The sequence below is a fragment of the Nematolebias whitei genome, chromosome 10 (genome assembly GCF_014905685.2).
Source record: "Nematolebias whitei isolate Nwh7 chromosome 10, NemWhi1, whole genome shotgun sequence".
NCBI lineage: Eukaryota > Metazoa > Chordata > Actinopteri > Cyprinodontiformes > Rivulidae > Nematolebias > Nematolebias whitei.
Genome location: NC_056507.1, coordinates 14992389 through 15014622, shown reverse-complemented (window position 1 = coordinate 15014622; position 22234 = coordinate 14992389). Strand labels below are relative to the sequence as shown.

At 38.8% G+C, this 22234-nt stretch overlaps 1 protein-coding gene across 1 annotated transcript in view; it reads left to right on the top strand.

The window, feature by feature from the left end:
* Nucleotides 1–798: 798 nt before the first annotated feature.
* Nucleotides 799–22234, top strand: part of ccnd2a (cyclin D2, a) — a 199140-nt gene continuing 177704 nt past the window's right edge. Inside the window, exon 1 of the mRNA XM_037683394.1 lies at nucleotides 799–869. The gene's annotated coding sequence lies outside the window, so the exon portion shown is untranslated. The remainder of the gene's footprint in view (nucleotides 870–22234) is intronic.

Sequence of the window (22234 nt, the reverse complement as noted above, 5' to 3'; positions counted from 1 at the left end):
CACAAAAGCATAGAATTAGAGTGAATAGATCTGCCCAGTCCTGGATCGGTCACATTGTCACCGATACCCAATCCAGAAGTTGTTTTTTTTTCTCTTTTGATATCGGTACCAATATCGGTATCGGATCGGTGCATCTCTCGTTAAAAGTGAGGTTTTCCTTCCCACTATCACCAGTGTGCTTGTTAGTTAGTTAGATAGTTGCTTGAAAGGCAAGCGCATTATTTAAATTTGTTGAACAAATGCATAGATACATTTACAAGTACAGATTAGACATTTTATGCATTTATTGTAATTTTGCCAACTTTTTATTTTTAAGAGTTTTTAGAGTGTTCATTTTACAGTAGGGAAGGGAGCATGCAAAAGACATCACAAGTTTAACTTGTCTTCTCTGTAACATAGACCTAACTTGTATTTTTCGAGTGACAGAAAGCTCGCATGCATCCTCTCAACATGATACAGCAGCCTTTTGTTGTTTCCTCGTGCATTTTAGAATTTTAGAAAATGTTAAATTAAAATGACGAAGTCCTCAGTTTTTGCTGTGCACATGCACGAGTGCCAGTACTCCCATCCCCTGTTTGCATGATGTCCTCCACGTCATGTCTCACCAACAGGAAAGAAGGCAAACCTAAAGAAAGTTGTGGTGTTGTGAACACAGTGCACCTCCTTCCCTGAGCAGTTCAGGGAAACGAGCTGTGACACTCGACCCGATGACCGAGGTTTTGGGGCGTGGACCAAACTTCCCTGAGACCAATGGGAGTTCACGGTGGAGCTTTGTAAACAACTCCTCCATGCTGCTTTACTACTTTGACTCTTATCTGAGGAAGGAAGCGGCGGTGTTCCCTCGGAGTGACCGACAAAAGCCAAAACAGGTGAGCCACAGTTGAGTTTGCTCGTGCGTTGTTTTTGTTGTTGTTGTTGTTGTTTTTTGGGGGGGAGCTGTTTGTTTGATTGTTGCGCGTGCGCGCGCGCTCAGCGTTTCTGCGCGCGCTCCTGCACTGTAGTAGTGAAAACAGCTGTCTCGCACCAAAACAAGTGAAGGCGAAGAAGAGCCGCTGGTGTTTTTCTGTACAAACAGCCCGTCCAGGAACACGGTGTACGTTTTTTGACACAACACCCCTTTAAAAGGAGCCAAACAGAAACTCTTCACTTGACACCACTGGATCGTTTGAGCTACTCCACGACCTTAAAACTTAAAACTTATTAGTAAAATGAGACGTTATAAAGTCCAAGGCTGTCTTAGTAGGAAATCAAACTTAAAATGTAATGTTATCAAGTGGGTGCAGTTTAGTTTACACCAGATACATTGATGTGCAAATCTGAAATGCGGGTCTGCAATAAATGTCAACATACCATACCATACCATTTTATTTATAGAGCACTTAAAACAGTGACAAGGCCAACCAAAGTGCTGTACAGACAGAACAACAGGTAACACACAAAGCAAAATACAAAATGAATCAAATCAGAAATATAGACATAAACGATGCAGATAATGACGACAAACCAGTGTGGGGCATACAGGATCAAAACACAGATCCTCTGGTGTTGAAAGCTACTGAATAGTAGTGAGTTTTTAAACGGGACTTGAAAACCGAGAGGGAGGGGGCCAGTCTGACAAGCAGAGGTAACTCGTTCCAGAGTCTTGGTCCTGCTACAGAGAAGGCCCCGTCACCTCTGCGCTTAAGACGAGTTCCTGGAACTGTTAGGAGCAACTGGTCCGCTGAACTCAGGGAGCGTGGTGGGACATACGGTTGTAGCAGATCAGAGAGATGGGGGGGGCAAACTGTTCAGCGAATTGTAGACATACATGAGTATTTTGAACTGGATTCGAAAGTGAACCGGTAGCCAGTGCAGTGAGGCCAAAACTGGTGTAATGTGCTCTCTTTTGCCTGTACTGGTTAAAAATCGGGCTGCTGCATTCTGGACCGGTTGTAGTCGTACAATGGAGGTCTGACTTGTACCAAACAGGAGCGAATTGCAGGAATCAAGCTTAGATGTAATGAATGCATGTATTACTGTCTCCAGGTTCTTTTTGGACAAAATGGGCTTCAGTTCAGACAGCCGCCTCAGTTGGAAAAAACATGATTTAACAATCATGTTTACGTGATTGTTAAGTTTCAGGGAAGGGTCCATTATCACGCCCAGATTAGTGACTCTTTGTTTTTCTGACAGGGTTAGAGCAGAGAGGTCGACGCAGTGGTTTGTGATCGTGTCATTGGGAGGGAACAACATGACTTCAGACTTCTTTTCATTGAAACTTAAGAAGTTTAAAGCCATCCAGTCCCTGATGTCAGCCAGGCAGTCGAGCAGAGGTTGAATAGAGCATGTACCATTGTGTCTTAGGGGGAAGTAAATTTGACAGTCATCGGCGTACAAGTGGAAGGGCACTTAATGTGATTAACCTACATTGCGCAGGAGTGGGTAAACAAATAAGGTGGAATCAGACCAGCAAGGAAACTTTTGGAAGACTTTATGAGAGTGAAGCTGCTGTTGAACTTAAAAGAAAAAACTGAGCAAGAGCAGAATAAATATGGAGTTCCACAAGGAGGTGGAGCACCAGTAAGACAGATTGGTGTTCAAACAGACGTGGCTTTTAGAAAACTTCTGCTAAACCAGTTAGTTTGGCATCTGACCTATTTTCAGTCACTTTAGCTGTTTCTACAGGTAAACAAAGGCATGGGGTATTTGGCAGCCAGTTGCATATTTTTAATTTAAGGACACCTTTACAACAAATTGAGCAAAATATCGGGTGGTTTAAGTTTATTTGTTGTTCAGTTTTTGTGAGTAACACTTATGCAAGTGTCTAAAATTCCTTCAGGGTAATAAAGTTTTATATTTGTTTTAAGTGTAAAGAGATCCAGGGTTGAACATGAGCTGTAGATCGAACTTGACAGTTTAAATTTAACAAGCCTTTGGATGATTTTCGGAGTAATTGCAACGGACTAATGATGGAGCACAGTTCATTGAAAATCACTCAGCTTCTGCCCACTAACCGACAGAGACAGACTGTTATTAAAGACACTTTTTACAGCCCCTTTGAATGTGTCAGAGCCATGCCTGCTTTAAGTGTTAGACAAGAAAATGTGACCATCCATTTAGCAGGTACACATTACCAGGAGAAAATGTCCATGGTTAAGTGCTCATTTATGTTTTTAAAAGCTCCCGGTGATGTAGAAAACCACCAGTCATGATCACTGGTCACCTTGGTAATAGATTTTTTTTATCTTAAATTTCAGATTAGCATGCACAATCTATATTTTTCTTCTGTTTTTTTCAATCAGCCCTTTGACTATAAGTCTTTTCAGCGTGTCTGTTTGAAATCATCTCTACATTTTGCTGTCTCAAGTGGTGCTGAACGTGCACTGCAGAGCGCGTGCTGTGTTTTGGTATGTGCTGCTTTACTGTTGATGTGCTGCAGGTTACAGAAACCTTCTCTCTGAACGGATGTGGGCACAGCTTTCGTTGCGGAGCGTCAACATCTGTATGCTGTGCTCCCTCAGCACGCCCACCCTGAAGGAGGGCTTGAGGAAGAAGGGGGAGGGAAGCTTCCTGTCACAATAGTTGAGAAAGTAAAAAGAAAAAGAAAAGAAAGTTTGGCAGATCTGATTAGGGGGTGGGGTTACACACGCAGTCATGCCTTTTGTTCACTGTAATTTCTCTGGAAACGACACGTTTCTCTGAATATTTTGGTTGCCAGGTTGATTGAACAGAGTGTGCATGCTTCTCTGTCTTTATGCTACAACTACACGCATTTCAACCTCATCAGTGTGGTCTGAACTCCTGCTCTAAGGTTCTTCCACATAAAAACTTTGTCTTTTTTTACTTTATTTTTTTTTTTTTATTTTTTTTTTTTACTGTCAGTCATTTTGGCTTCTTTGTGTTGTTTTTAGGTCAAAAATGTGCCGAGAAGTTTTAGCTTCTCTCCACTGACTCCCTGTAAAGTACAGAATTGAATTCAAAAGCTTACTTTTAACCTACAAAGCTCTCAACAACCTAGCTCCATCTTATGTTACAAATCTTATTGTTCCATAATTTTCCAACAGAGCACTTCGCTCTCAGACTGCAGGCTTACTCGCGGTTCCTAGAGTTTCCAAAAGCAGAACGGGAGGAAGATCTTTCAGTTATCAGGCTCCTCTCTTGTGAAACCAACTTCCAGTTTCTATCTGTAAGGCTGACACATTGTCCAGTTTTAAGACTGGGCTTAAGACTTTCCTTTTGATAAATCCTATAGTTGGTGTTGGCTTGTTATGCTGCTATAAGCTTAGACTACTGGAGGACAAACTGACCACATTTCCTTAAATGATTTGCTAAAACTGAATAGTTTCCATTTGATACTATTTCTAGCTTAACGTGATTCTTGACCTGCCATTGTGTATCTATTCCTCTCAAACCCAGCCAGTTGAAGCAGATGGCCACTTGTCCTGAGCCTGGTTCTGCTAAAGGTTTCTTCCGCGTGAGGGAGTTTTTCCTTTCCACTGTTGCCTTCATTCTCAAGATGAGAGTCTGCGATGGAGACAAGAAAAATAAAGAATATACATTAATTTGATTTTAAAAAAGTAGCATAAAAATGCACTTTTCTTGATATACAGTATATTAATTAATCAAAATGTTTTTCAATTCAATTCAACCTTTATTTATACAGGTTAGTCTTATAAAATAGGAAAAATAGAATTCATTTCTTGAATGAGCCGTGTTAAGCTTTTAAAGATTTTAATCAGTGAATTTTCATTGTTTATGTCCAAAATGAGAAAAAATGTCTCACAATATTATATAATATTTTCACAATATTGGTAAATTATCACTCTTTTGAAAGTAACTTGAAGACAATAATGGACTTGTTTATTCTAAACTTAGAAGACCTGGTTGTTTGTTTAGAAAATTTAGTAAAATATTTTTAGATTTTTCACTTTCCAATTTAATCGGTCAGCTGTTGGGTTAGTTACTTATATATGTTTTTGTTGTTGTTGTTTTATTTTATTCTTTGTTATCATTTAACCTCCTAGGACCTAGCATCCACATATGCAAGAGTCCGGGTCTTAAGCGTCATTTCCAGGTCAAGGTTTAATTATTGTCATTCGTATCATTTGTGGTACATGTGGTGGAATGAAATTGTGTACGCAGGGTTCCAGTTCCAGCCAATAAAAGTATAAATTGTAAAGAAAAACAATAATAAGATCTAAGGTATGAACTAAGAAATGCACTAAACTAAGAATACGTTAGTACAAAAACAACACGCCGAACAACAGCAGCATGAAATGTACTTCTCATAAGGACTACTTTATCGTAAATAATCCAACACTATGTAAGCAAATATTCCAGGGTTTGGTTACATGTCATTCCAGAGGGATTTCATTCTTTATTTCAAGATTAGATTTCGTTCTCCACCTCTGAAAGTAAAAAATGAACCCCTCCGTTTCTGAACCAACACAAATTTGAGTCAAAAGTTTCATGCTCGTCATGTCGTTCTCTAAACTTCCCTCTCTTTACGTCTCGGTCTGATGAGGCCAGCTGCCTCTCGGTTGGTATTGTTGTGAAACCTTTGTTGCTAATGGAGACCAATTGAAAATCCCAAAAACCACCGATGCTCGTCGTGACTGATGGAGCGGTGACGTGTCGGTTAACAGACGAGAAGTTTGCTTTCATGTTGATCGAGAGAACACATTGTCTTACGCGAAGCTCGCTGACATCACTTCCTGTAACACAACCTAAACAAAAACAAGTCATCTGTCTGCCAGCAGAAACGTGTTCACCGCAGCGTGTGGTGCTTTGAGACCTTTAAATGCACAACGTGCTGATGGAGATGAAAATCACGGGTTGCTTCTAATCAGCTGCAAAAATCAAGAAAGAAAGAAAAAAAAAAAGCTTGGTCAAAACAAAGACGACGACTCTTCGAACATCTTAAACGTCTTTGGTGTTTAGTCCTGTGCTGCTGGACGTGGGGGGGTGTGAAAAACCACAGATTTCCCATCCTAAGAACAAATCCTGATCAAATGGCTTTTGAAGTTTCGACTGAAGCCCGTGCGCAGTAATAACGATAAGCATCACTGCTCGCTTCGCAGTCGTATTCTTTCCATAATTAGCCGGTTCTGCGCCGAGTGATAAACTATAAATCAACATTCTGAGTAGAGATGGCAACACTTCTCGTCACACGACCAAATACACTTGAAAGATGATGAGATTAATACCATGGTGGAAACTGTTGCTGAGTTATTGCAGCTGGAGAAAAAAAAAACACAATTAAGAGAAATTTGAAGGATTTGTACACACACTGATCTCAGAACATTAAATTCTGGATAAAAGCCTGACGCTTCAGTGGTGTTGTTCACTCTCACAAACAGTAGCTCGTGTGTTATTCCTGCACAGTAGAATGTCTAACTACGAACTTAGTTTGTTCCAAAAGGTGATTTGTATGTGGAAAGTTGTACACTGAACAAATTTTTCCTAGTATAAATATTTAAATTAAAATACCCAACCCCACCCTACAACCTGTACAACATGTTCAACTGTCGTTCTAACAAACACTTTCAGCCCAACATGTGGACTCTTTCTACCCATTAACGTTGCTGGAAGCCTTTTCTGGTGAAATACAACCAATATTAATAATTCAGGCCATGAACAGAGTTTCTTCCACTCATCCTCTGACCGTCACCCCCCTGATGACACTGTGGAAGAGACAAAGCAAGGACAACACAACATGAAACATTCAGCCTCCGTCTATGTATGAACAGACTTTTATACTAGTTTAATAAATTATTATTATTATTATTATTTCGGCTGCTCCCATCTTCAGAGGTTGCCACAGCGAATTAACTCGCACAAAGACATGGCGATTGTTTTTTGATGCTGAATGCCCTTCCTGAGGCAACCACAGACCACCGAGCTACCACAGCCTTCTATGGAGCAGAGAGCTGACGCCCAGGAGAGCAGATGGAGGGGGTTAAGGGCCTTGCTCAAGGGCCCAAAGGGGGCAAATGAGTGTAGAGGCAGGTATAGGTGCTTCACCTTTCCCACCCACATTTTGATGTTGTTGGTCCGGGGAGTCGACCCGGCGACCTTTCGATCACAGGCCTACTTTCTCTGGCCTCTGCGCCACCACACCCGCGGTTTTATGAATTATTAGTATGCTTTAAACACTTTAAAATGTGTTTACAAACTTATTAAAAACCTATTTATTGTTGTTTTTCTTTCGGATGCCCCCTTTTGAAGTGGTCCCCACACCGAGGGAACTCACATGAAAGGGTTGGTGATTGTTCTGTGCTGGGTGCCCTTCCTGATGCAACCTGGGCTTGAGCCTGTAGCCTCAGGGTTACAAGGCTGCGGTGCTGACCACTGAGCTACCGTAGCCCATTAAGTAACATTTTTTTTAGCAATAGTAATCCCTTAATAAACGGGCCTGTATTATGATCTGGTATTGAAGACATTGTAGAGGTGTCTGTATTTAAACATTAAGTTAGTGAACCTATTTCAATATTGTTTTCAATTTCCAAATATTAAATACTAAATGTATATTTAGAGTTTCTAAATGACTGGATCAGGAACAGTTGGACTTTCGCTGAAAGATTTTTGTTTCTAATGCTATTTCAACCATAAGTGCTTAGTGTATATTAGTGTATATCTTAGATCCTTGTAAAATATTTCTCTTCATACTTTTATATTTTTGCTATTTTTGGGTGTCACTGGGTCCTTGGGTACACAGTTTCGTTCCACCTCATGTACCACAAGTGATGCAAATGACAATAAAGATACTTGAGCCTTAAAAACTGCTGGAATACAGTTACAAGTTAAATCACCCAACCTGTCCACAAATTGTTGTCATATTACAGAATAATTTGAATAAATTAGCTGTGCATTTTTTTTAATATATATATATATAATCTTAGGTTGACTTAGAAAAGTTATGTTTAATGGTTTTGTCATAAGATGTACACATTATCACAAAATGAGATATTCCCACTTTAAATAACATAAATGTTTTTTTATAACAGTAAAACTTGAAATGTGAAAAGAATATCTATAAATGTTCAAGTTCAAGTATCTTTACTGTGATTCGCATCACATGGTACATGAGGTGGAATGAAATTGTGTACACAAGGTCCCAGTTACACCCCAAAATATCAAAAATATGAAGTATAAAAAGAAGCAGCAGCTGCTTTGTTTACTGGACTTTGGCAACTTAGAGATTTTCTCTGTAGATTTTGAACCTTCCAGAGTTTTTTTTTTTTTTTTTTAATCAGGCCATGTTGAGAACAAATCTTAGCTCTTTGTTAGACGGATGTTTAGTGTTCTGCCCTGTCCCTCTGCAGGGACGGAGAGGACAACCTTCGCATTGATGCAAACCAACAGTAATCATAGAGCTCGGGTAGATTCTCCTCATTCAGGAGCAGCGTGTTTGAAGCCACGGCTGATTTTACCACCGTCTGTTCAGAGAGTGGCACACCTGACATGGACTTGAATAAGTTTTTGAATTAAAAAATAGATATTTTCATGGTTTTTTTTTTTTAATAAAAGTTCCATTCAGAGGTAGTCAAAAGTAGAGCAGTAATTTACCACCACAGCGTGATCCTTTGTGAACCGCTGAGCTTTCATTAACAAGTTCCGATTTATTGTGCGTGCTCGTTTTACGGCCACAGTCCTCGGCTCCAAAATCATTAGCACGATCGAAAAGCATGCCTCTTTTGTTTGGATCCAGCCGTTCTCCTCGTGTTCCAGGTTTTTTGCGAGTGTGCACATGCACAGCTGAAGGGCAGCTGAGCTGTAGAGAACAGAGAGCTGCTGTCAGACTGGGACAGTTTCAGAAAGCAACTGTAGCAAAAATATCAAGAAATGCCTTCATTCCACAAACAAGGGGCGTCCTCTTGGACTGGGTACATAAAAACATTACAAAAAGAACAAAGCAACAAAAGTGCTGTCAGCATGTATTCTGTTTGGAGGCCTAATGAAAGAGGAATTTATAATTATGAACTTTTTTGGCCTTTACAGCAGAACTGTAATTAAAAGCTCATTTAGTTACAAACCTTACATTCTTTGAACAAATGCGTATCGCCCGCCTCTTTCAAGTCAGGGTTGTCAACTAAAATCATCTTATGCCGAGCCTATAGCAGTTTTGGTCAAACCTTGTAAACATGTTATTTGTTATTTTTTATAATAGTATGAGACCTCAGACAATGTTCATGCTCAGACGATGTGTTGAGGATGACTCTGGTACTATCACAAAGATTTTTAGCTCAATATATGTAAAACTGACTGAGTTATAGTTGTTAGTTACTATGTGATCCATTTTTCTTCTGTACGTTTTTCAACAACTTTCTCATTTCACAATGTTTGTGTTATTTCAACAAATCATAAATCAGAACGTTCAACTCGTTCAGGAGAATGGTGCTATAACTTTTGGTATTGGTGCAGCTTTAGCTTTTTGAAATATTTAGCCGTTTCTGACACTTTTTTCTCATAGGAAATGAATTGAGCTCATTTTCCATCCTGCATATCTTTAGATCTGTTTACAACATTTTACTGCTCCTTTCACATTTTGTTCAGCTTCAGTTTCTTTCAGCTTCTTTGTGCAAATTAAAAAATTTTCCCAGCTACTTTCAGCTAATTTCAGCAGTTTTTTCCAGCTGTTTTGTGATCCTTTTAGATTATTTCTGCTAACTACATTTTTGTGCTTCTTCTAACTTCTTTCAGCTAATTTCAGCTTGTTACGCTCCTTTTAGCTTATTTATGCAAGTTTCAGTTTTTTCTGTTATTTCATCTACTACAGTATTTAGCTGTTTTATGCTAATTTTAGCTTTATCAGCTAATTCCATATTGTTTGCACTCATTTCAACTTTTTCCTGTCTAATTCATTGAAAAAGTGTTTTGTTTTGTTTTTTGAATGTCCAGAGAACCAGACTTAACGTTTTTAGGTTTTTCTACCTGGATTATTGAGCATGCATCAAGATATCAGTGAAAATGTACTTTCTCCACTTCTGGTAATTTAAGCTACTTTCTGCTTTCATAGTTCCTTTTCAGCTGTTGCAAATTTCGGCCTTTTTTTTTTTCAGATAATTTCCACTTCTTTATGCTCATTTCTAGTTCTTTCAGCTTAATTAGGCAAACATGTTCTTTCTGCTTTCTTCTGCAAATTTAAGCTTGGTCTACCTTTTCAGCTACCTGTTTTAGCATTTTTTAGCTAATTTCAATTGCTTTAAAATAAATTCAAATTTTTTGCAGTAACGTCAGCCTAATTAATGTCTGTCTACTAATTTCAGCTTGCTATGCTCCTTTCAGCTTAGTTCTTCTAGTTTCAGTTATTTCAGCTGCTATTTAGCTGTTCTATGCTAGGTTTAGTTTTTTCAACTAATTCCAAATTTTTTTTAGCTTGTTTCAACTCTTTCCACTTCCTTCTCGTAGTTTAAGTGTCTTTCTGTCTGTTCAGCTAATTTTCAACATTTTTTGCTAATATTGGCTTTTTTTTAGCTAATTTCCTAATTTTTGTGCTCATTTCTGCTTATTTAAACCTAATTTAGCAAATGTGTTATTTCTGCTTTCTTCTGCTAATTTTGGCTTGTTCTTCCTTTTCAGCTAAAATTCAGCACGTCTTTTAGCACATTTTAGTTGTTTTTCAGCAAGTTTTTCAGCAATAAGCATTCACACTGCATTTTTGCAGAAAACATAATTTATTGAGTTTAAACTGGATTGACCCAAAATGCTAAAGTACTTCCACTGGTTCAGGAGATAGTTTGGACTCTAACGGTTAATGATATGTGCAAAGTGTAGAGCTCAGAATGTGTTGTAAATGACTCTCAGCTACTACCACAACGAGTTTTAGCTCCAAACCATAAAATTGACAGTTTTCATTATTTTAGTGCTTACTGGAGAAGATCATCTGTGGCAGCCATCTTGACTGGGGTGACTCCTAAAGTTAATCAGATGTATATGTTCATCCTTACTTTCTGAAGGCTTCATTTAAATTTGATCTTTAGTTCATGAGTTATTTTGCTAACACTACAGACAAACTCACTTTTTCGTGGTGGGTGAAAATGAGGTTAGTCCTGACGCAGGAGGATGCAGGGTGTGCCTCTTCTTTACTACAATTTCACAGGTTAACCTTTACAGGAACACTTGTGCATATGAAACAAAATCAGGTTTAGAAAATGATGACGTCATGGAAGTTTAAGGATATTTGGGACTACAGTTTTTCAGTAGAACAGACTGCTCTTCTCATTTACTTTCATCTGATTTAAAAATTAATTTAATTTGTTGTCTGCTTTCTGCTACCAGGTGATGGTTTTATATTTAATTAAAAACAAATGAATAATCTGGATGCAGCGTGTGATTAAAAACATGTCCCACTTTAGATAATCTTGTTAATTTTGTTTAATAAAACTGATTATATTTTTTGTGAAACAATGTATTAACAGTCAGTGCGATTTATCTCAAATATTTATTAGATAAGTTAAAATTCATAACAGTTCAAATAAATCCTGATTATTCAAGTTCAGATCAGTTGGGGGGGGTAAGCTTGGATTTGAAAAGTGTCACTTTCAGAGGGTGTGCTAACATTTGCTAAAGTGTTGAAACAATTTACTTGGAGTTTATATTTATTCCAATCTGTTGTAAGTGTATGTTCATGTAATAGTGATGGGTTTTTATTCCAGCAAAAGATATCTCAATTAGCTCAGGTATGAACAAAGGCTGGAGGTGATTTTTGGTGTTTTGGGGACGTTTACCTTCTCGTCTCGAGAATCCGTAAAGTGGACCCACCTCCCAGAAATATGTACAGAGCCTTTCAGTCTGAGTGCTGCAGGGCCAGGTGAAGAATTCAGATTCTTTGATATGATCCTTGAATTATTTCTTAGCTGTTTTTAGCCTCATTAGAATAGCTTATGTCATTTTAAGCTGTTTTTAGCTTTTATTTGTCAGCATAAATGTTAAATGGAAACATTAGTTATGTTAGTTTGACAACGGTAAACTAAATATTCAGATTCATGTCAGGAAGGTTTTCCAAAGGATGATGTGTTATAAAATGTTGCAGTCTTTCTTTACTTTGTGATGGTCATAATGTTGTGGTTCTTCTTTCTAAGTGAAGGGCTGTATTAGATTGTGGAAGAGGCCACCAGATTTTGACTTTGATCTTCCATTTGGAGCATTTTGTTTGAATAATGGTCTTTATATAGACGTCATATCCAAGTTTGGACTTGTTGTGTTCTAAAGCCTGAACTCAGACTGAGCCCAAGTTGATTTCTGACAATGATCTGTATCATAATGTTTGTATAAGCAAACTACAAGTTTTTGATATTACAGTAGTCCCTCATTTATCGCAGGGGATCCGTACCCTGAAGTGAAAAACCATAAAGTAGGGATACAGTAGTCCAAGTTCAAGTTCAAGTACAGTGAACTTTATAATAAGTCTTTAGGAATCTTTCCCACATTACTGGAATATTCTAAACTCTTAAACCTAAGTCATTTTAACAACATGCATTACTAAATTTTACTTACCGTATTTTCCGGCATCTAAATCGCACTTTTTGCCTAATTTGCATGCCCTGCGACTTATACGCCAAACCGACTTATGTTTTTCCCATATTTATAACCCAATTTTTGACTGAGATATGACCGTTTTCATTCATTCTGACATGGAAAATATTGAACACTACCATTTTCAGCTGCTAGAATGCACTCGAGCAGTATGGCATGCCGTTGTATCATGTAATAGGTAAAAGTGGCTATTAATGGCACAATCGACTTGCCATAGTCTGTCAACTTTGTCCAGCTCCGGGATCATGCCTGGAGCAACCGTCAAATCAGCTTCATTTTGCTGCACCTCCCCAGTAAAATGCGGCTAGTTTGACTATTGAAGTGCATTTATTAAGTAAAAGTTAAACTGAGACACACCTTTACTATATTGTCGAACAAACAAATAATTGTTTTAGGTGGTTATCTTATTAAATTTCAAAGAAATGCACAGCGAGTCGTCCTTCTGCATGCTCCCGCTTCCGCTTATCGGCTTTTGAAATGCAGCTGATTTGACCGTCAAAGTGCATTTATTAAGGAACAGTTAGACTGAGACACACCTTTGCTATAATATCGAGCAAACAAATAATTGTTTTTAAGTGTTAATCTTGTTCAATTCTTGTTAATGTCCTCCCGTGCGCGCTCCCATGGCCACCATTTGGCAGCCAATTGATTTGTGGCACAACACCGGCCCACATTTCTGGGTTAGGCCCACATTTCTGGGTTGTCAGCGGTGACATGTAACAAACGCGACGCATCAGCGATGACTCATAATAGATGCAATGCATACGGCAAAGTGACTTATTTATGTTTTTTTAATACTTGTACTTTATTTGACATATTTGGACTGATGCAACTTATACTGCAGTGCGACGTGTACGGCGGAAAATACGGTACTAGCTCTGCAGAACAGCAGCAGATCTCGTTCCAGTCCAACTCTGTTTTATTCCGACTCGGTTAGTTTCTGCAGACCTGTCCTGCAGCGATGAAGCCCACAAATCAGTCCTCTAAACTCTTAAACCTACTCATTTTAACAGTATATAGTACTTATATGTAAATTAGCTACAAAATTTTACTTACAAGGGCTCTGCTGTACAGCAGCGACTTGGTTCTGTCCGACCCGATAGATGGGGGGAAAAAAAGTCCCGGTGCAGCATGATGAAGCCCACCGCTGCTCCAGGAGCAAGGCTGCCCAGGATTTAATCCACAACCTCTGGCCTGGTCCGGACCAGCACTGTGCACCCAGAACCAGGCTGAAGCCTGCAGTCGTCTGTTCTCTGCAGCTCCCAGGATCCAGGTCACACTGAGTCCAGATCAACTGCAGCCCAGCTGCTCAGCAGTGAAGATACAACTTGAAGGATGACTTGAGCTTCAGAATTAGTTTATTCTTTCCTCCTGTCAGTTCTGTGAGCTTATTATCGTTACTTCTGACTTTGGTTGCAAAACTTTCCCTCTGTTTGCAGCAAGCAGCCGTTGGAAGCAGTGTTGTCATCTGGGAAGTGACCTGATGGCTTCTGGGTAACGTAGTTCTTTAGACTGGCAAAGCAGTGAAGGCTTAATGAAAGAAAATTACAAAATGGTAGTGTATTATTTAATCATTTAATTTAATTTTAAATATTATGTACATGTACAGTATTGTACTTAAACAAACCGCGATAGAGCGAGTCCGCAAAATACGAACCGCGAAGTAGTGAGGGACTACTGTATTATTTAATCTTTAGGCCATTTATGCGTTTTACCTGAATAAATCTCAGGTTAAAAATGTGAACAAGCTAAAATTGAACATGTCGCTACTTCTTGAAGGGTGCATGGCCTAAACTCCTTCATTTTAAATAATAAATAAATAATCAGAGTTTTACATAAGATTAAATATACACAGTGTATTTGCATGTCTTGTTCTTAAACTTTTTAAGGGGAATTTAAAAACAGTTAGTTTTTTTTTTTTTTTTTTTTTACAGTGAGACTAACTTTTCCCCTGCGGTAAGTTCGACAACACAGCTGGAGATGTTTCCATTTTTCCTTTTAGCTACATCAGTTGCTGACGCTGCAGAATCGTGTTGTTAAAAATTCCCTCGAGTGTTTACATCAAGGCGTGTCTGTACTTCTCCCACAGGTGCACTCAAACTCATTCACTCATAAAAACTTTATTTCTTCTTCTTCTTAGAAGCGGTAAAATACGCCAAGAGTTTTTATCATACTCCAGCTTGCTAATGATCTTCATCTGGTACAGGGCATGTAATTTACTAACACATAAACTCACACACACAAAAATCTGCTCAGCAAACGATTTTTTAATTATATTTTTTTAGAACCTTTTATATTTAATCTTGTATGTAATTGCCTGTGACGAAAATCCTTTCACTTTGTTGTGAAGAGGCAAACTTTCTCACAGATTCACACCGAACTGCAGATTAATAGTAATTTATTTGTTGCAAAGAAAATAAAAACTCAATATTTCAGTATTGGCATTTTTATTAGCGCACCTTTCTGTGTATTTCTAAACATAAAGGCTTTGGTAATTTGAGAACAACTGTTGGTTCTCACCCATTAGCTCACAGATTATTTATGTCTCTGCAGCAGTGTTCACATTTAATCTCCTGTTTCACTGAGCTTTTCTTTAAACTCTTTATATCCATTCTTTTTATTTGAAAAACTGCAGAATGTTCAATTCATAAATGGAATAAGTCTGACCTCTAGTGGGTGTGAACCCATCACACAATATGAGGAGTTGTGTGATTAAAATACTGAATATCATGGAACATGGAAGACACACACGTAGAAGAAACAGGAAATGTATGCTACAACGTGAGTTTTGAATATCTCATTCTGAAAATCCTTATATATTAAATACTTGCGAATGATCGTTGTCACAGCCTAATGATTTATTTTATCAGTACTTTTACTCAACCAGTTCTCTTTTAAAATGAGTGTAAAAGCTTAATAGTGTCAAAAGAAGATATGTTGTTGGATAATAAGTATTTAGTTCATATTATCTGTCCTGGGTTTTATCAAAAGTCAAAGTCACTTTATTGTCAAAAACTGCAATATGTACAGGACATACACAGGATTGAAATTACATTACTCTCAGAACCTGGTGCAACAATAACCATTTAACATTAAAACATGTAATAAACATAAGCATAAAATGAAATAATAAAAGCATGATGCTGTCTTAAATTGTACTATAGCAGTATACATTTTTAAAAAAAAAAAGTATATCTATAAAAATAAAATGAAATGAAGGTCCTGACATTGATATTTGTGGTGAGTGGCAAAGCAGCATATGAAGTGAATGTACATAGTGTATGTATGAATTCCTTGATATTGGTGTAGGTAAAGGGACATATGCAATAAGGCACATTTATTATTGTTTTCTTATATTTTATAATAAAAAAACTATTCTGTTCATGTAAATTATTTATAGTAGCTTCTGACTGATGAGAACCATGTCATTTTACATCAAAACTGTATTTCTGTAACATGAAAATGCAACTTTTTGTTCCTTATGAGCAAATTCTGTGTGTAGACTGAATCACAGCTGCTGTTCTGCAGATCGCCACCAGATGGCAGAAAAGTCCAGCTGTTGAACTTTAAAGACTGTCACTTCTTCACTGAGGTGCTTTTATATAGGAATATCTAAAAAGTTACTACAGAAGGGCTTCTGACAAACTTCTGTCAGTGTTGAGATGGAAGTCTGTTTAAATTTCATCTGAGAAATCCAAGTGTCCACCATTTTTGCTTGAGAATCATTTTCTACAAAAAAATAAAATAAAAAAGATTGTAATTAAATTACAAAGTTTGAGTACTCAACAATGTTTTTGTTTGTTTGTTTGTTTGTTTGTTTGTTTTTATTACAAGAAAATTTTTAGGCTTTAACCTGCATTCCTTCTCAGATATTTTAGTCTGATCAACGGTGGCACAGTTGGTAGAGCTGTTTGCCTCCCACCAAGAAGGTTGCTGGATGGAATCCCAGACGGGGGGACATTTCTGGGTGGAGTCTGCATGCTCTCTCCATGCATGTGTGGGTTTTCTCCGGGTACTCCGGTTTCTTCCCACAGACCAAAACATGTTAGGCTAACTGGTAATGTGAAATTGGATGGATGGGTGGGTGGGTGGGTGGGTGGATGGAGGGAGGGAGGGAGGGAGGGAGGGAGGGAGGGAGGGACTGTTTTTATAACCTTGCCAATAATTATTAGTCATCTGTGTCTGTTAGCAAAACATCTCATTAACCATTTTGTTTAGATTCCATTGAAACTCTCAGAAAACTGTTATTGGGTGTACAACTGGTTAATTTTGTTTTCAATTCAATATGGCCACCATAGCTACTGACTCTAGAAAACTCCAAAATGGCCATGACAACTAATTTTACAGACACTGAGGTAAACCCTGGTGTGGTAGTAGCTGAGAGTCATCCTCACCAAACAGTCTGAAGACAAAGAAACACTGAAAGACACAGGACCCCGGGTTTATCCGGATAGTGCTTCAGTGCTTTGCTGTCTGTGCGGTGGTGGTGGGCATGGGGGTGGGGGCGTAAGTGTGAATGGGTGAATAAAAACGACACTACAAAGCCTTCTGTTTAGCTGCTCAGGTTAATTGGTGCTCTGTAAATGCAAAGCATTTATCATTTTTCCAGCTCCACAGTGGTAACAATAGGAACCAGACGCTGGAAGCTGCAGCCGAGTGCAGAGTGAAAACTAACGAGCTAGCTCCCATGCTTTGGCCTGTTTCTCTTTGAAGTGAAGCTAAATGACCCTCTGTAAGCCCTGCGACCCAAAGTCTGACCTCCAGTTGGAGGTTCTTCTAGAAACGAGCTGCACTCTGTCTCTAGGGGAGGATGGATGTGGATTTTACAGGAATGCTGCATGTGTGAAGGTACATATGCTTGTCTGTGTGTTTGGACCAGAGGCCGAGAGTGAAAGAGGGAACATTTTAAAAACTGATCAATAGGGGGGGGAGAACCAATTAGGCACAAAGCGACCTATTCAGAATTCTTCAGTGCTATAGGAAGGATGTAGTATTTTGAAACTCTACACAAAATGAAATCCCATGATGGAGAGAACTGAGCCATATTGTTGCCTGGTGTTATTCCTTCATTTTGTGCTCTTAAATCTCTCTTTGTAATGTGGTGGATGGTTCAGGATGCTTGGGAGTCGACAGAGGTTAGTGGCTGCGTGTAGACATTCTTGTGGTGTAATTTAATTGAAAGTAAACTTCCCTAGATGAAGAGTTTTGAGTGAACGTGAGCCTTGTGTAGTTGTAGCAGCACTGAAGATGAATTTTAGCCTGAATTGTATTGTCACGTGTTTGTGGAAGATGATGAGGATTGAGGGTGCTCATCTTTGATGAAGACGTGTTTTCAGTTATCCTTCCGCTTTTTCTAGTCTTGACATCGTGGACCATTTTCAAACATAAGGTCTAATGTTCTCAGACACTTTTACTTTTAATATTCCTTTAAAAAAAAAAAGTTAATTATATTTACTGGTGGTATCACCAGGAAGAAACCAATAAAATGAATATCCTGATGCATGCTCAATAATCCAGGTAGAAAAATGAATAATGATAAACAATAAAATGACAATAAAACAATAAAGACAATAAAATAAGACAATAAAATGAACATTTGAATCATTTAAACATTCTTTTGTTTACTGCTGGAGACGGAGAAGCTTCATCTGCAGCTCCAGAAACACAAACGTGTTCCAGGATCTCATGTAGAGACGGATCATGAAGACCAATAACTGTGCTGTTGACAACATTAATTGTCTCTATTTATGGAAGTTATTAATACACATTATTAACATTATTAGAATTATTGCAGACAATCCACAAGCTACAATGAAAGCAAAGCTATTATTCTGTTTGTAGATTTGCTATGTGTGGATGAGAAGGTTAAAGTTTATAGACTCCGCCTCCTTTGTTTATCCTGAGCGTCATTACCTTTTTCCCTGCTTTGACTTATCACCTCAAGGTGAATGACTTAATTTTTTAAAAGCATGTGGCTTTAATCTACTTAATTAGAACAAATAAATCCATCAAACTGGGTTAGGATTGCAACAAAAGTCAATCGTTGCACAGACTGACATAATGGGTTAGTCCACGTTTTGTTTTTTATTTGGTATGCTTTTCAACTTTGTTTCTTGCAGCTTTGTCTATCCTGAGCAGCTACAAATGTTTTGTAGTTTTGTCATAAATTGAACCATAAAACGAATTTGTTGCATGTGTGTGCAACGTGTGTATATATCGGTGCCGTGCAGTCGGGGGAGTCAGGGGAGGCGGTGTCTCACCTGTCATCACGACAAGTAAAATACTATCATTGATAAGAGAAAATACATTTGACCACATGACTGTTTCATAAAACTGTTTTATAAAACTGTTTTCTGAATTATTTCAACACTTCAGTGGTCAAAATCACAGAATTTATGCATTGCCTGTTCAAACACATGGAAGAGTGAGGCGGGGTGAGGCAGTGTAGTGCTCTGGGTCACCTCTGGGGGTGCTGTGTCATACATTAAATGAAGTTGGCGGTTGGTGCATGACCATTGCTGTCTCTCTTTATATCTTTATGTTTGATTACACGTGCTACACATGCTGATGTTCTATAGTCTTGTCTAATATATTGATTGAATGTGTGTGACATATTTCTGCTTTCTATCCATCCATCCATCCATCCATTTTCTTCCGCTTATCTGGGGTCGGGTCGCGGGGGGTAGCAGCCTAAGTAAGGAGGCCCAGACTTCCCTCTCCCCAGCCACTTGGTCCAGCTCCTCCGGGGGAATCCTGAGGTGTTCCCAGGCCAGCCAAGAAACATTGTCCCTCCAGCGTGTCCTGGGTCTTCCTCTGGGTCTCCTCCCGGTGGGACGTGTCCGGAACACCTCACCAGGGAGGTGTCCAGGAGGCATCCTAAACAGATGCCCGAGCCACATCAACTGGCTCCTCTCGACGTGGAGAAGCTTTCTGCTTTCTAATTTGTCATAAATGCACAGTGAAAATAGACAGGGTGAGGAAGAAAGTACCGTGCCTCATCGATAGGGGGCAGTGCTGCCCCATACAGACCATGAAACAGGTGCACATCACTGTGTGTTCTTCTGTTACGCAGAGGGGCGGGGGTGTAGAAAACCTATAATGGTACGCTCGTTTAAATTTGTTTAGACAAAGTGGAAGATCATATCTCAAAACTAAAGGATTTTTCTAAACTTAATTTTCAGTCGAAGCATAAGATTAGAGAGACCATCTCCGGAGCTGACAGATCTGCTTCATACACGTGAGAAAAAAGTAACCTGCTCTTTTCATCCAGAGTTTGACCTTACATTAAAAATTGTTTTTCTTGCCATCATCGTTGAACAGTACAAAGTTGATTAAAGCCTACTTAGATGCCTTTATAAAAGGAAAAATAGACTATTTTGAAATAAACTGTATTTTCCGCCGTACATGTCGCACCACCGTATAAGTCGCATCAGTCCAAATATGTCTAATAAAGTGGAAAAATCCATGAATACGTTGCTTCGCTGTATACGTCTCATCTATTATGCATCATTGCTGCCGTGTCACGTTTGTTACGCGTCACAGCTGACAACCCGGAAATATGGGCCGGTGTTGTGCCAAAACTTGATTAGCTGCCAAATGGCGGCTACTGGGGCGTGCACGGGCAGACTTTAACAAGAATTTAGCAAGATTAACACTTAAAAACAATTATTTGTTTGCTTGAAATTATAACAAAGGTGTGTCTCAGTTGAACTTTTCCTTAAATAAATGCACTTCATTGGTCAAATCAGCTGAATTTCAATGATAGTTTGGCTGCTGGCTGAGGTGCTGCACAGCGGGACCAGCCGCTGTATTTCTTTAAAATTTAACAAGATAACCACCTAAAAACAATTATTTGTTTGCTCGAAATTATAGCAGAGGTCTGTCTCAGTCTAACGTTTGATTAATAAAAGGACTTCAACGGGCAATCAGCTGAATTTCAAAAGTATTCGCTGCCTCGGTGCTCCGGGAGCGCACAGAGGGAGGGAAAAAAGGAAGGCGAAACGTTGCGCGTTTCTTCAAAATTTATCAAGAAAAGCACCTAAAACAATTATTTGTTTGCTCAAAATTATAGCAAAGGTGTGTCTCAGTTGAACTTTTACTTAATAAATGCACTTTAATGATCAAATTAGTTGCATTTCACTGGGGCGGCGCAGCAAAATTAAGCTGATTTGACGGTTGCTCCAAGCAGCGAGCAGAACGAAGGTGGAAGACTGTGGCAAGCCGATTCTGTCATTAATAGCTGGTGAAGATTCTCAGTCATCCAGGACATGGTAAATTTAAAAAAAAAAAAAAGTTCATGACAAAAATAATAAAGTATAAAGTAAAGTATAACAAATAAATTCCAGTTGTTTTGTCTTGAACTTGTACATATTACATGATAGAACGGAATACCTAAGTACTATGGTGCCATCTAGTGGCTGAAAATTGTACTGTTCTGTTTTTTTCAGTCAGAATGAATGAAAACCGTCATATCTCAGCCAAAAATTGGTGTATATATATGGAAATAAAATCCATAAATACGTTGCTTCGGCCTATAAGTTGCAGGGCATGCAAATTACGCAAAAAAAAAAAAAAAGAAATTGCAACTTATACAACGAAAAATAGAGTAAGCTTCTATTTTGGGTACATGTGAGCATCCAATTCCAGACGAGTCAGTTCCTCACCTGTCTCAAACATCACTGCCCGTCACTGGTATATTCCATCCATCCATCCATCCACCCATTATCTTTACCCACGTCTTACTTTTCTAGTCACGGGGGTCACTGGTGTCCATGTCCAGCTATCACTGTGCCAGAGGCAGGGGACATCCTGGACAGGTCTCCAGTCCATCACAAGGACACATAGAGACAAATGAGACAAACAACAATTCACTCTCTCACTCACACCTCCAATTTAGAGTTACCAATCAGCCTAACATGCATGTTTTTGGTCTGTGGGAGGAAACCGGAGTACCTGGAGAAAACTCACTCATGCACAGAGCGAACATGCAAACTCTACCCAGAATGCCCCCCCCCCCCTCCCGACTGGGATATGAACCAGGGCAACCTGTTTGCTTAGAGGCAGCAGCTCTACCAAATGTGCCACCGTGCTGCCCCCTGGTGTGTGTGTGTATATAATATCATTTTTTAAAACTCATCATACTCATCATACTTTTGCTGTATCTGAACTAGAATAAACTTTTGGTGTAATTATAGCAACTTTTACAGCAACGAATGCCACACACCTACTGTAACTCACATAAGCTTGTAGGAACATGGAACTGCTCAGTAATCCAGGTAAATAAATCTTACAAGGTTGAGTCAGGTCCTCTGGAAGAAGAAGAATCCTTTCAGAGGATCTGACTCAAGCTTGTTAATACGGTCAAATATTTCAACTGATCCTAAATGTCTAAATTTAAGCAGGAGATACTTACATAAAATGGGATTGATTATTTTAAAATGTTAATGATAGCCTTTGTGTAATTGTTATAGTTCTGAGGCTTCTTCATGCAGTCCATCAAAGACCGACATTATAAAATAAATGAATGCTCAAATTGCAGAAGTTATTCTACCTCACTTTGTCTCCTTGTATTATTTTATATCTTCCTGTTTTCTCTTTGAATATGTGTGTGTGGAGGGGGGCGGGGGGCAGTGTGTGTATTTTTGGGTTGCCTTCTTTTGTGTGGAAACAAAGACTGTAACCCTGACCAGGATTATTTTATATCTTCCTGTTATGTATG